This window comes from Oncorhynchus mykiss, chromosome 13 (assembly GCF_013265735.2).
Source record: "Oncorhynchus mykiss isolate Arlee chromosome 13, USDA_OmykA_1.1, whole genome shotgun sequence".
NCBI classification, from domain to species: Eukaryota; Metazoa; Chordata; class Actinopteri; order Salmoniformes; family Salmonidae; genus Oncorhynchus; species Oncorhynchus mykiss.
The window spans coordinates 34,764,605-34,776,288 of record NC_048577.1 but is presented as its reverse complement, the minus strand read 5'-3'; the positions used below and the strand labels follow the sequence as shown (position 1 = coordinate 34,776,288).

Below are 11,684 nucleotides of genomic sequence, written 5' to 3'. Positions count from 1 at the left end.
GGCAAACGTACAAAATCAGCAGGGGATCAAATACTTTTTCCCCCTCACTGTATCCTGAAGGAGGAGTCATTACATGTCACATTCTGTATGCCTGATTCACACTATAGGGCCGACCTGAACTATAGGGCCGACTCTGATAATTTCTTTTCACATAGTCCTGCAGCGTTACAGTAACTATGGTGGATGCGTAACCAGTTCAACCCAGTGCACCTTGGCTTGGCTCGGCACAGTTTGGCTCGGCTCAGTTTGGCTGAGTAGTGTGAAGTAGATACAGTAATGAAATCCCATTGTGCACATTGCTTGTTTTAACTGATGCCATCTGGGTAACCTGTTCTTATCACTTCTAAGAAGTTCCTGGCTGTCCTCACAAAACTAGGCCTGCTGAAAAGGACTCGGAGTTAAGGCCTAGAATTGAAATAAAAACCCATGATCTGGAGGTAGTTAAGATTACACATGATTATACTCTAACCCTAACCCTAACACCACAAATATCTCTGGCAGTTTAAGTGCTCCCTTCAAAAAGTCATAAAAACATTTTACTCCAGGAATTCATCTTGAGAGGTGATTATCCTTTTCCAAATAATCAGCCATTAGAATTAGAATTCTAAACTGTCATCACAAAATCCTTGAATTTCATGTGAACACATGAGTTTATGTGAAGTTAATGTGGTAACATGTGGCAACATATAAAGCAACATGTGATAACATGAAGCTGCACATGTGAAAACATGATCACATGTGAAGTGTTCCAAAAACATGTTTTCACATGATTTCACATGTGACGTTTCATGTGAAATCATGTGATTTGTACACGTGTGAAATATTTTTGTTTCTCTGTAAAGGCATTCAGGGCCAAAACCCTACTGTAATATGTTAAATCCACGAATAACTTGAATTCTCATGTCTACCAGTGACCCAAATAACATGGTTTACATGTCTGGGTTAACGCGTGTAAATTCAGCCCACAGGTAGGATTCAGCCCACACGTATCAAATGATTCAGTAGTTCAATAATCACTGGCACCATGATAGGCCTACTCAATTTATTGAATGACAGTACAAGCAGAAAAAAGAAAATTCAATGATCAAATGTAAGTTTCATTAACAAAGTTTAAACAAATGTGAAAGGAAAGGAACATAATTATACAACAAAAAATAATAAATACAGTGAAAACTAAATGTAAGCCACATTTGCTTTCTCAGCTGTTGCCAAGCCAGTTGAGGAATGTGGTCATATTTCTGTTACCTTCGTCTAATGCGGAGTATGCGTCCCAAATGGCACCCTATTCCCTATATAGTGCACTACTTTTGACCAGAGCCCTATGGGACCTGGTCTAAGGTAATGCACTATAAATGGAATAGGATGCCATTTGCAACCATCCAGAGTGATGCATCCAGACTCATTGGTCTCACCCACTTCATCTGGGTGGTAATGAATCAGCAAAAGCACTTGGGTAATGTTCCCCTTCAAGCAGGCCTCAAGTAGACCTAAAATCCCTCCTTTCGCATGACTTTGAAGAAGTTTTTTTTTGTGTGTCGCGGTTATACGAGTAATACTGAAACCCCAACTATTTGGATGTATCAGACATTACATAGAATTGTAGAAAAAAAATGGGTCAATATTGAGAAATGAATGTTGTTTTGTGACAGAAAGAAAAACGATACGAATGTAGAGGCAACCCTGAAGCAATGAATCATTTTATCGCCTTGGAAAGGAAAGACCGAGCTTCTCAACGCAAGCTAATTGGTTGACCTATAGATTTAATGAATATTTTTGAACTGATTTACCATTAGCCTCATGTAACAAAGGTGAAGCAGCAGAGAGAGAACTGCAAAGGACCGTCTGGCATGTCGTGTGTTGTTGCGGCCTTATGCTCCACAGGGAGTGAAGAGGAGTAAATAGTCCTATGTGGCTCAGATGACAAGAGTATTGGTTAGAGGGTTGTGGGTTGGATTCCCGCTGGTGGTCACATACTCTGAAATATATGCACTGTACTGTAAGTCCTTTTGGATAAAAAGCATCTGCTAAATGGCATATATTATTATTATATTGTAATTAAGTAAGTCATTTAACATGAAGGGCACCGGTCCTGTTCCGTTTACTGTGGGAACCCTGGAAGAGGGTGGGTAACGTCTCGGTCTCACTGTCCCAGTCATGGACATAACTCAGCCTACCCTGGGACCCAGGCGAGGGGGCATACTGATCACAGAAGGATGGGGCTGCAAACTACAGACAGGGACACAAAAATTGTACCGTGTTTCAACTTGAAACTTTGGTTGAGGTTCATGCCCCTTTGAGGGGTTATGGAGCCCTTTCCTAGCAGGTCATCGTTCCATCTGTGGTCGCGGTCCCACACCTCAAAGTTCAAGGCTCTGTTAGGGAACACAGAGAGTGGGTGAATGAGAGAGAGCACTCTAAGTAAGAGCAGTGGTAATACACAAAATATTCACAATGCTGCCTAAAAAATGTTTTTTCTAAATGTATCTTTTTTTTTTATTACTCTTACAAGGTTTTATAGAATAGGGAGCATAATTAGCAAACTGGAAACTACCCTGGAGATCCCACCGACAAAGACACAGAGGGCCCAAAACACCCTTAACATATGTCTTGCTGCTCCACTTATTCCTTTGTACCGGAAGCCTATACATAGTAACCCTCAAGAGACGGATCTGACTATTTAACATAAAAATTGGAGAAAAAAAACTCACTGTCTACTTTTCAAATCCACCGTTCCATACTGAATCCTGTAGTTCCAGTAGGGGAAGTCATTGTTCCAGATCACAGGAGTGGAACTGCCTTGCTTTCCGTAGAAGACCTTGACGTGGCCGTCTGTCTTAGATACGTTGTCGCCCCAGAGCCCCGTACCTCGGACCACCGTCACATTCATCCTGGCCACGCCCGGTTTACCGGGGCAGCAGTTGGAGTCCACGTTCCTGTGACCGCTACACTTACAGATGCAGTCTTTGTTGCGTCTCCCCATCTTGCAAGCAGAAGGGCAGGAGGTGGACACAGCGTACTTCTGGATGTAGTCTCTGACGACATTGCGCAGGTTGGCCTTAAGGATGGGGTTGTCTCTGGCCAGGAAGTGCAAGGAGCTGAGCTGGTAAGACACCACACCAGGGACCTTCTTCAGGGACTTCTGCCAGGTTTTATAGTCAGACTTAATGTCAGAGTTGAAGAGGATCACTTCAGTGATGCCGTCCGGGAAGGTGGCTCCGAAGCTATGGCCTGTCTTCAGTTTTTTGCTCTGGGACTTAATTGGTCTCGGCGCTGATCGTGACACCCTTGATGGCGCCACTGGCTTCCACCCCCAGACAGTTGCTGACAGAATGGAGGGAGAGGCCGCTCATGGCAATCTCACAGGTGCGTATGGCTGTGGTGGAGTGCACCCGGCCCCCAAAGTTCACCTTGCGGATGTAGTTGGTGCCATAGATGGCGATGAAATGGCTGTAGGCAGGGCCGGTCTTGTGAGTGTACATGCTGGAGTTTTTTTTAGGGAGTCCTGAAACTCCTGGCTCAGGGGAGGTTGGGTTCAGAGGCGGAAGCTAAGGACAGGGAGAGAGGTATGATGAATGAAAACAACTTCAACAACATGGAGAACACTGTTTTTTTCCATACAAAATCTATATAAATTGCTGTTGGCTTTTTTGTTGTTGCTTTAGATGGCATTAATTTACATCCTATGGCACTAAAATCAAAACCTTGACTCACGTGTAGTATTTGCATTTTAATTTATGGCTGGTGAAAGAGAACGTGTCTCTGGCGAACATGGCAGTTTTGGAGTGTGCGCCTCCAACAGCAACGCCCGCAATGGCCTTGATTCCCAGGCCAGCTTTCCAGCTGACGCTGGCAGAGTTAGTGGTCTCCTTCAGAACGGAGCTGCTCGACTCGTACATCTGGCTGCTGAAGCTCCAACGACACGTCACCTTTGTGCTCCAGTCCAGTACGGAGAGCGGTAACTTCTGGACCTGGCTGTCCACCAGAGTGTTGGTGCACAGGGTGCAGTTACCGTCGTGTCCACCCACCATGAACTTCCGCACATCCACCACAAAGGTGCCGGAGGTCTGCATCTTGACAATGTCAAAACCCTCTCCGGCCAGGTTGTGACCGGGTGACGAACGGAGCCTTCTGGCGGTCGGTGAAGGAGCCAGTGTGGCAGCTGTGACAAACAGGGAGGAAGAGGAGGAGGAAGAGTAGAAGGTTGACAGGCATTGCAGGTGCTGGGAAGAGAGAAAATTGACAAACGTGGTGTGACAAAGGCAGGGGATAGACAGAAAGAATTTAATGAGGGATTTATGAAATAAAGTTATTATAAGATTTTGCAATTGCCATCCCACTGGGCAAAGATGTCACATCAACATCACAACAATGGATGTATTTTCTACATTTGGGTGTAATATTAAAGGACAGATTTTTTTTTTTTAGACGTCTCAGGTCACTGTGAAATCCACACGGAAGTTCGTTCAGGCATTCCGAGATTTGTATTTCCCACATTGCCTTGAAAAGGTCACTAAAAAGTGAATGAATTGGAAAACAATATAACATAGATCATACATTGGATATAAGAGGAGTTACTGATGCAAACATCTTGGATTCAGATCTAAATCCAAGCAAAGAAAACTGGTTGACATTTAATGGGAAGATTTTGCTGTACATATGAGAGAATCATTTTGATAAAGTATATCTTAAAAAAAAAAAAAAGCTAATTTGAGGAACAAACAAATTATTATTTGATTTACTGAGCCTCCATCATATCCTAAAGAGGACTTTTTACTTAAAAGATAAATAACGATTTTGTTTTGTTTTCTATATCTCAATTCCTCCATACTGTGCAACAATGATTACAGTATTCATACTCTTCACCGACTGAATGGCTCTCTCATTTGAACTGTCTTTGAGAATCCAAATAACTAAACCTTATATTAGGCAGAGTGTCCTTTTGGACCCTCGAGCTCTTTCAATTCTTTGGATTGTGAGTAGTTCTCTTATTGACTGTTGGAAAATTATCAAGTGAGTTAACAATCGATCATGGGTTCACAATAGTGACTATATGACCATCATGTCGATGAAGAAAAGAGATCTGAAATTCATTTAGAATATGCACATTGATCATCAAGTGATGATTCATAAAATATGCACATTGAGTGGCAGTGAAACAACAATAGTGAGTTTTCGACAAGAGGAATGCAATCAAATGATTTTGGACTCACCTTACGCAGAGACGTTGGTATTTCGAGGTGAAATACATTGGATAGGACAACAGTAAACCTATCTTTATATACCAACACACAGTGTGTCAAATGGGGAGTGGCTAACAGAGATACACCCATTTATGGAGTAGTCTGTGCCAAACCAAACAACCAACCAAGCACAAACTCTCATACACACACACACTTTCTCACAATCTCTAACACCCCAACTATACCCATACACACAACACAAATACAAGGGACAGGCATACTTAATAACAAAAACGTTGACTTCGCTGCTTAATTTAGCCTTATTTAGTTTGACAATTCCCCATTGACAGACCAGTAAAATAGTTCTCACACACACTTGTTCCCTCCAACTGCATATTGGCACTTTAATGTTGTGTCTGAAGTGAACTTGGGCAAATACTGTAAACATTTTAGACAGATTGTCCTGTATGTGTGACAAATGTATTCCAGCACATTGTTTAGTACACACACACAAACATGTCATACAACTTTGTATTAACATGAGTTACTATTATAATGTGTTACTATTATAAATGTGTTACATGAATTACGCAACTAACATACAGAAAATGTATTGAATATGGCTCTCAACATTGATTTCAGAAACAGGGTTTGTTGAGCAGCAGATAATTCCTTGAGTCATTTTCACTCATGGTGCATTTCCCAATGAGGATTTACCCCAGTGTTTTACTTAAAAGGCTCAGACTTTTCTGTTTTCATCTACATGTGATGTCCCCCATGTCTCACTGGGCCATGGCTCCAGGGGACCTGCTCTATCTTGGAGCCAAGGCAAGGCTCTGGTTAGTTTTTAGCTGGCTCCCGAGTGGCGCAGCAGTCTAAGACTGCATCTCTGTGCTTAGCGGCATCACTACAGACCCTGGTTTGATTCCAGACTGTATCCCCACCGGCTGTGATTGGGAGTCCCGTAGGGCGGTTTACAAATGGCCCAGCGTCGTCCCGGTTAGGGTTTGGCCGGGGTAGGCCGTCATTGTAAATAAGAATTTGTTTTTAACTGACTTGCCTAGTTAAATAAAGGTTAAATAAAAAAATGACATGACAATGGCTAACTGTGAACGTTTACACCTTCTCACAAAGCAACAGTCTTGCGTGATGCAGTTGTTGATTCTGCTCGCCACAAGTCTTAAGGATCACACTCCTGATGGAACCAAAATAACACTAGAGCTCACATTAACGTAAAACACTGGCAGTCCACTGCTGTGGGGGTAAGTCTCAATGGAAAAGCACCATTAGTGATGGGGGTACAACTTGTTTTCAGAGAAATAACATTTCCATCGGCTCATTATAGCAGCTGTGATGCTGGTACAGTAGAGATCGGAGTTTTATTGTTAGATTCCAAAACGGTTGTTTTGTTTATTTAGTAGGCCTAGTTGTGTAGTTGTAGTAGTAGTGGTAGTATTAGTTGTACTAGTAGTAGAAATGACTACAGTCGACACATTGCTTGGGTATGTTTGTAAGAGTGTAACTGTGTGTGTGAGAATTTGCATGTGTGTGTGTGTACAGAGCAGCCTCAGAGGTCTTGAAAGGAAAGAAGACAAATAGATGACTCAGCAGAAAAGTTGGAAAAAGTCACACCTCTCAAATGGCTCTGCCGAGACGGCACATTCTCTTATAACACAAAGAGGAACATAGTTCCCTTTTCTTTTTTTTTTATAGCAACTCAGTCAAAATAAGCTTAATCTGCTTGTCTTTACTTCTTAATTCACTCCAAAAAGTTGGTCAACAGACAAATTGCCTGCCAGCATGGTTTTTGCTGAGCATGCTGCAATAAGTGTTGCATGTTACTGTCTGCTTGGTCTGGTTTGAACGAGGGTGTGGGTTTCCATGTTTCCATGTCCGTCTACTGTATTCTGTCTGTTGCAGTAGTGGTTATTCGTATGTAGCATAGTGAAATGGGTTGTTCAATCCTTTAGTTGGGGGGGGGGGGGGGGGGGGGGGGGGGGGGGGGCTTGTCAGGTTCTATGATGATACAAGACTGATGATTGAAGACCTCAAAGACTTCCAAATGTACAGTCTATAAGCTCAATTCAAATTCAGACCACAATGTTGTAAGCACTTCAAAATACAAACTACATATGCACCACAGCCCTTGTCATGGAACTAATTAACGCTACATTTTTCACACAGGAGAATCCTCTAACCGTCTGAGCAGCTAGAGGAAATCCCAGATACTTACATGGCTTGAGATATAACCTCAGCAGATTTACAATACATATGTATATTTATAAAAGTACATATTTTTGTTAAATGTGCTGTAATTAAAGGTAAATGATGTTTCATGTGAGGAATTGTACTTAGTTACAGATTAAACCGAGATCCGAATTTGACATGTAACCATGCAGGCCTCTGAGAGATCAAATTATGTTCAGTCTAACCGGCAGGATGTGGAGGCGTAAGGGGACTGATGACAGACATATAGATTTACTGTTTCAGTTTCAGGCGGAAGCCAAGCCATCAAACAATGTCACAGAATTCCAAAATAAAGGCCAGGGCCTGGTGCCCACTGCAGTACTTTACTGACAACTCAGCACTCTGCGCGAGACGCTGCGAAGACAATGAAACACACCAGGAAGTGAATGGAAAAGTCCAGAATGAGACTTTTATTCTTAACATGGATTCAGATCAGATAAATCCCTGATACTGCTATGATGATGTACTATTTCACATAGTCATGGCAGAAATGGGATGCTATAAAAAACAACAACAACCTTAGTCTCGTTGGATTTCTTCCAAAACAATGAGACAGCAAGCCAGGAGACGAGGGAGAATTGTATTGCCGTCTTCAGAAAGGGGACGAGAATGGGAGAATTTAAAACTGTTCATTTGTGACAGTGCAAGATGGAACAATGCCTTTGCCTTGAAAATAAAACTTCTCATGTGAATGGCTCAAAAAGAATGAGCTGAAAGACCTATATCCGAATAACAATTAGTGATTGTAAACACCAAATTAGAGCATCAACATACTTGCCTAATCCCTTATCACCTCTCCACAGTATAGTTACAGGCCAGCTGGACCCACAATGCACTGCAACATGTTACGCTTAACTGACCATTGGGCCAATTGTATGTGTGGGTGAAATGGTGTTATATTGTCCCATTACAGCTCCCTGGCACGCCTCCTTGGTCACAGTCATTCTTTCCATCCCTCCTCTCCTCCGGCCCTTCAAGTCAAAAGTCCACCGAGTCATAATGCTGCAGGTCCTGCTCCCCCTAGAGGCCAAAGAGGGCAAAGACATGCTCAGCCATGTACTAAAAATGTTGATTTCCAATTTAGATGGAAATTGTGGTGTCCATCTCATGTTTGATTAGCAAAGGGTATTTTATCAGGGTTTTTCTTTTTGGCAACTCACAGAAACAGAAGTTGTTGCTTCCTTAAAAGCTATTGACACCAAGAAGTCTTTAGGGGCTGACAATATGGACCCGTCTTTGCTTAAGTATGCAGCACCATTGCTGGCTCAGTAACACACTTTTTAATTTTTTTTATTTAACTTCAGTATCAGTAAATATTCCAAAAGTGTGGAAAGTAGCTTTTGTGTTGCCACTCAACTCCATAAGGGCGGGGATCGTAGTGATCTCGATAATTATCGACCCATTTCCAGGCTCCCTTGTCTTGCGAAATTCCTAGAATCTTTGCTCAACAAACAGCTACGTTATTTTCCGTCTGTAAATGGTGTTCTTAATATTAATCAATCCGGATTCAGACCTAATCACAGTACCACTATGGCTACCATGCATGTTGTAAACGATATTGCAAATGCCTTAGATGACAGAAAGAATTGGGCTTCCATGTTTGTAGACTTGTCAAAAGCTTTTGATGCTGTAGAACGATGTTATTCTGTTGAGTAAGCTGTCCCTGGTAGGGTTGGGTACTGATGCTTGCCGATGGTTTGATAATTATCTCAATGACAGAACTCAGACCATCAAGGTAGATGGGGTCAAATCTGAGTTCCTTGAATTACATAAAGGGGTGCCCCTTTCCTCGGCCCTCTACTGTTTACAAACAATATAAATATCATTGGTAATGCTGTAAAAACAAAATCGATTCATTTGTATACAGATGATAGAGTGTTGTATTCCATTGCTGGATTGGATTAGGCTTTTCAAGTTTTAAATCAGATTTTCTAGCACTGCTGTGGTCACAATTGGACCTAAAGTTAGTGCTAAATGCAAACAAAACAAAATACATGTTTTTTTCTAGGTCCCATAAACCTGATTTAAATGAACTTGTAATGACTAGTTTGAACTTTACACAAAGTGAGCGAGTTCCTTCCTACAAATGTCTTCGTATCTGGCTTGAGAGAAAACTGTCATTAAAAACAAAACATGTCACTGAGCTGGTGAAGAAGGTGACGTTCAAGGTTGGTTTATTTACAGAAACAAAGCATGTCTGACTTTTGTTAAAAGGAAGGAAATGGTCCATTTTGATTATGTGGATATTGTCTATATGCATACAGCAGCATTTGCACTTAAACCGCTAGATGCTGTTTTCCATTGTGCCCTTAGGTTTATTACTGGTGATGCTTATAGAACTCAACATTATGTTTTTATCAAAAAGAGGGTTGGATCCTCTTTGTATGTAAGGAGAGAGCAGTATTCTCTTGTGTTTATTTACAAAGCACTCATGCAGAAATGTCCTTTGTATCTATCATCCTTAATTCAATTTAGACTTAGAAATTACCAAACCCGGTCACAGGCTTGGATGACACTGGAGGCCCCTTCTGTCTCCATAGAGTTGGTTTTAATTTTTTCCCCCCTTTATGAGGAACAACTCATAAAGGATCTCTGAAATGAGATGTTCTGGTCCCCCTTGGTCAGCTCAGAGAAATGATCAGAGACCTATGCTGGTAAATGTGACAATTTTTCTTAATGTGTTTGGTAATTTTGTATATTGTACAGTGCATTCAGAAAGTATTCAGACCCCTTCCCTTTTCCCACAATTTGTTACGTTACAGACTTATTCTAAAATCGATTAAAGAAAAGTTTTCCCTCATCAATCTACACACAATCCCCCTGAATGACAAATCGAAAACAGGTTTTTTGACATTTTTGCAAATGTATTACAAATTTAGAAAATAAATACCTTATTTACATAAGTATTCAGCCCTTTGCTATGAGATTCAGGTGCATTCTGTTTCCATTGAGCATTTTATTTATTTATATTATTGAACCTTTATTTAAATAGGCATCCTTGAGATGTTTCTTCAACTTGATTGGAGTCCACCTGCGGTTAATCCAATTGATTTGGAAAGGCACACACTTGTCTATATAAGGTCCCACAGCTGACAGTGCATGTCAGAGCAAAAACCAAGACATGTGGTCGAATAAATTGTCCTCAGAGCTTCAAGACAGGGTTGTGTCAAGGAAGAGATCGGGGGAAGAGTACCTGCTGGAGTCTTATATCTCCCTCACTAACTAAGCATCAGCTGTCAGAGCAGCTTACCGATCATTGCACCTGTAAACAGCCCATCTGTAAATAGCCCACCCAATTACCTCATCCCCATATTGTTATCATTTTTTTTCTTTTTCACTTGCACCCCAGTATCTCTACTTGCACATTCATCTTCTGCACATCTATCACTCCAGTGTTTAATTGCTAAATTGTAATTATTATTATGGCCTATTTATTTCCTTACCTTCCTAATCTTACTACATTTGCACACACTGTATATAGATTTTTCTATTGTGTTATTGACTCTAAGTTTGTTTATCCCATGTGTAACTCAGTGTTGTTTGTGTCACACTGATTTGCTTTATCTTGGCTAGGTTGCAGTTGTAAATGGGAACTTGTTCTCAACTGGCCAACCTGGTTAAATAAAGGTGAAATAAAAAAAATGTAAATACATTTATTAAAAATGGAAGAAGTTTGGAACCACCAAGATTCTGCTTAGAGCTGGGCGCCCAGCCAAACTGAGCAATCGGGGGGGAAGGGCCTTGGTTAGTGAGGTGACCAAGAATGGTCTGAATGCCAAGCGTCAAGTCTGGAGGAAACCTGGCACCATCCCTACATTGAAGCATGGTGGTGGCAGCATCATGCTGTGGGGATGTTTTTCAGTGGCAGGGACTGGGAGACTAGTCAGGATCGAGGGAAAGAGAACGGAGCAAAGTACAGCCAGATCTGTGATGAAAACCTGCTCCAGAGCGCTCGGGATACATTTCTGAATATCATTGAGTGGCCCAGCCAGAGCCTGGATTTGAACCCGATCGAACATCTCTGGAGAGACCTGAAAATAACTGTGCAGCGATGCTCTCCATCCAACCTGACAGAGCTTCAGAGGATCTGCAGAGAAGAATGGGAGAAACTCCCAAATTACAGGTGTGCCATGCTTGTAGCGTCATACCCAAGAAGACTCAAGGTTGTAATCGCTGCCAAAGGTGCTTCAACAAAGTACTGAGTAAAGGGTCTGAATACTTATGTAAATGTAATATTTCCGTTTTTATATTTAACAT

The 11,684-nt window shown here is 41.6% G+C and overlaps 1 pseudogene; it reads right to left on the bottom strand.

Annotated features, from left to right (window-relative positions):
- Positions 1 to 1,037: 1,037 nt before the first annotated feature.
- Positions 1,038 to 5,284, bottom strand: LOC110485154 (annotated as a pseudogene).
- Positions 5,285 to 11,684: the final 6,400 nt, after the last annotated feature.